Source organism: Octodon degus, unplaced genomic scaffold, assembly GCF_000260255.1.
Source record: "Octodon degus isolate 3935 unplaced genomic scaffold, OctDeg1.0 scaffold00001, whole genome shotgun sequence".
Lineage (NCBI taxonomy): Eukaryota > Metazoa > Chordata > Mammalia > Rodentia > Octodontidae > Octodon > Octodon degus.
In genome coordinates, this window is record NW_004524577.1 from 24,892,722 (window position 1) to 24,896,944 (window position 4,223).

The following is a 4,223-nucleotide window of genomic DNA, read 5'->3' on the forward strand; positions in this document are numbered from 1 at the left end:
AAGCAGGAAGAGGCACTGAGAGGAGAAAAAGAAAACAGGTAAGAATTTAAATAGTCTGCAAGCATTTCCTTGAAGCTATTGAAAATAACAAGTATGGCTGGTTTTGGATGTGCCTGGGGGGTGGGGTGTGGTACTTGTATCACATGGACTTCCTCTTGGATTTGTGTTGTACAAAGGTACAAAGAAAGAAGAGAAAGAAGATGAGGTTACATTACATCTTACTGAAAAAGAATGATCTGCCCTAAGTCTAAATATCACCCAAATCACTCTACAATCCTTTCATGCATAGATAAAAAAGAAAACACAAGAGAAGGTATAGACTTGAGCGATGGATGGAAAGAAGGAAAGCTGATTTCAAAGCAGGGAAGGTGCTAGTGTTCACTGTTCCTGAGGTATTTTGAATTCTGCCCTGAACTGGTCAGTGATGAGGATGGGTGAACAAGATTTGCGCCACACATAGAGAGCAGGTGGTGATGAGGCTCACATTTCCATGACCGTAAGTGACAGAGTTAAGCCTGTCCATCCTAGGACAGGTAGGTGAGACAGGACTTACTGTAGACAGTCCTGAAAAATTCAGCACATACGCTTAAGATAAAGATGAAAACAAGCTAAGTGAAGCTTCCAGAGGTAGCGTGGTAAATGGTGAGCAAAGTGATTGGAGGAGGACAAGGAAATGGAGAGACAGGAAAATGCAACTTTTGAGCCCTTCCTGTTGGTGAAGACCTTTTTACTGGGGAAGACCTGGATGAATTAAAAGAAGAATTAAACACACTCGATTTATGAGAATGATTCCCAACAAGTGAAGGCAAAGATGGGATCAGTTCAGCATGAGTTGAAATCAACTACTTTTTTTTTTCCTAGATTCAATGGTTTTTTTATTTCCCGTGCTAATTCTGGAGGGCTTACTCTCCTCCACAAGAGGAAAGTTCTTATGTCTTCTCGTCTTCTCTTCTGACTGACCACATCTCATAGTAATTTCATAGTGATACAGGAAGAAAAACTGATCTCGGGGTGGATGACCTCCAAGTGATACAAGAGAAAAATGATCTCCCAACCTAAAAAGTACCTGGGATGAGTTCGTGTTCTCTAAAACCAAAGAATGAATTATAGGAACAAATGAAATCTATGAGCAGAATATATTTATTGGGGAAGAGAAAGCTCCTGTCTGACAGAGGGACAGGAGGGGGGCCCAAGCAGGTAGTCCCCAGGAAGCTGTCTCTTCCAGGGACTTTTATAGAGTAAAGCCATGTGGTGAGGTGGGTCTGAAGTAGTGGAAAAGAAATGGGGATTCACTTAGGTGGGCATGAGGTGGGACAAAACTATTGTCAACCAATGAGATTACAAGCACCATTGCTCAGGTAAAATTGATTACATCCAGTACCAAATGGGGAAGCAAGTCACGTAGCAAGCGGGCATGAATAAAGGACAGGGTCTCTTCCTGTTGGGGATTGGGATAGTGGCTCATTTGGACCCTTTCAAGGTGATTCTCTGATACCTATCCCTAGGGAAGTAGTAGTTGTGTTTCCTCTTTTGTCTTGGTCTTAAGGTGTGGTCCATACGGGAATATGGGAGTGTCTGTCTTTCTCTTCCAAGTTGCAAAGTCACATTGTCTTCCATTTTGTCTCCTTGAGGGCCTGGCCCTGTCTGACTACTTATAGTACTTCTGTCTAATTCAGCTACCTACAACAATAGTAGGTCATGAAAAGTTGAAAATATAAAGGTCACTGCAAAAAATGATTCTTGTGGCTGTGTCCTACATTAGCTCTAGGATTCTTTCTCTTCCTCCGTCCCTCTCTCCCTTTCTTTATTTCTTTCTGTTTGTGCCTTTTGAGAAGGGATCTCGCTCTATAGTTCAGGTTGGCCTTCAACTCACAGATATCCTCCCACCTTGGCCTTCTGAGTGCTGGATTATAGGAGTGGGTACCACATGGGGTGGGGGTGGGGAGTTGAGATTCATACTTAAATGGAACAAGGTAGTTTCAAAAATGTCTATTCTAGAGGATTGAACTTGTGTCCTTGGCAGCTTCAGAATTTTATCACATAGTTTAAGGGACCTGTCAAGGTCCCTAGAGAAAGTCTTGGGTTCACATTTATATTAGATTCATTTGGGAAACGAAATAATTAGTTCTTGTCTTTCCAAAGTTCAAAAATGACTAATGACCCAATGCTTCATTTATGTGGACAGGCAGAATTCTAGAACAATTCAGTGGCCAGCTCAGGTTCTTACTGTCAGGAGAAAGCCAAGGCTGGGACTCTTGTGACAGGTTGAAGCCCAGGTCATTCCCTGCTCCCAGTTAACCATGCTGCTGTATGCTCAAAGTTACATGGCTTTTCTTCCTTTCATGGCGACGTTGGCCCAGACACACATGTAAACACATTTACATGTTGTTTAAAGGGATTCCATGTTGCCATTACTAGTTTGTCTTCTGTTTGCCAGAATTGTGTGTAATGTTCTTGAGAAGGTGGCTGAAACCACTATTTCTCTTTGTACCAATCTCCTGCTCCCAGTGGACTTTTAGTACATGTTGGAGGTTCACTGACTGATAGAATTCAAGACATGGGAATGTGGGAAATGTTTTAGATTTAGCTACAGACCAAAGGTGTAATTGTCTAGCTTTTCCTATAGTGTCATTTGGTGAAATAACCTCAAGAAACAGATGCACAGATCCATCAGTTTTCTAGTGCATTAGAAAAATGTTCAGCTTTCAGAGTGCTTTGAAAAATATATCATAGGTATAATATATTCAAAACACCTTTAATTTTCAATCCCAAGGAAAGTGAACAGCAAATAAAATGATTTCCACTCAGGGAAATGACTTACCATTTCTTTCATTCTCCCATCCCTGTAGCTATTGTCCGTGCAGTGCTCACGTGATTATGCTACAAGGAAACACCTTTTCTCTTTGGGAAAGAAAATCAATATGTGGGTTAGTTTCATTAGAAAAAAAAAATGAGGATAAATACATTGAATTTCTCACCCACAGTGGAGAAAATAAATCCATGAGAGCCAAGTGGGTGAATTAATCCAGCAATTAATGCCAACTGAGTCTGAGATCACAGTGATACCACTGGCTTTTAAGTGGCCATGGTAATTGTTGTTGTCTTGGTTTTTTTCTTCCTTCATTTTTTTTTCAAGCTTTTACAAAGAAAAATGTTGCTAGTAGTAATATACAATGTTATAACTACTGCAGAAAAGTTGGATGGTTTCTCAAAAAGTTAAATGTAGAATCACCGTATTAACCAGCAAGTCTACTCTTAGATAATTCATCGAAAAGGATTGCAAGCAGGGACCTGAAAAGAAACTTGTGCATCAATCTTCATAACTACTTTCTTCATAATAGTTAAAAAGTAGCTGAACCCAAATATCAATCAAAAGATCAATAACCAAAATGATACATACAAGCAATGGAATATAATTTAGCTCTAATAAGTAACAAAATTTGACACATGATGTAATGTAGATGAGTCCTGAGAGCATTAAATTGGGTAGAATTTACTTCTCATTCTTCAAGAGGTAGGGAAATCCAAGATCAGGCTGTGGGCTGGCTCCCTGTCTGATGCAGGCACCCTTCCTGGCTCACTGATGGCATCTTCTCACATGGTGGAAGGATCCAGGGCTAATCCAGAGCCTTTCCTTGACTACGTTCAGGAAGATTCTGTATCTATTCCCAACATTCTGCTTAAGTTACCACTTCCCGGTATTAGTGTGCGTGCGTGTGTGCATGGGGGTAAATATAGGCATTCTGGTGAAACACACATATTCATACCACAGCAATAACATGACAAAAAATGAATTTGTGAGAAATATCTGTCAGATTTCATAATCCAGGTTGATACTTCCATGGAACTGGATATTGATATTGGTTATTTTCTAGACCCAAGAATCTAGACTAGAGATCACTAATTCACATACTGATCTTCTTTCCTGTAGGAAAAGGATGTTTGCTTATAGCATAATCAGATGAACATTGTAGTGACATTAGGTACAGGATTCGGAGAATGAAAAAACAGAACAAATGATAAGGTGTGCCGGATTCCCTATGGGGAAGTAATTTGTTTACTATTCACTTTAGTCACTTTCATGGGGATTTACAATAGAAAGTGTTTCAAATCTCTTCATCCTGTGGACTGTCAGATGTCGTATGTAGTCATGCCTAGAGAAGCAGAGTGACCATTATTCAGGCAATTTAGGCTAACCCATGTTTTTCTATTTATTTATTTGG

General features: G+C 40.0%; 1 pseudogene; it reads left to right on the forward strand.

Moving 5' to 3' along the window:
- The window catches only part of LOC101573358, a 61,458-nt pseudogene extending 60,675 nt beyond the window's left edge, over window positions 1-783 (forward strand).
- The last annotated feature ends 3,440 nt before the right edge of the window (window positions 784-4,223 follow it).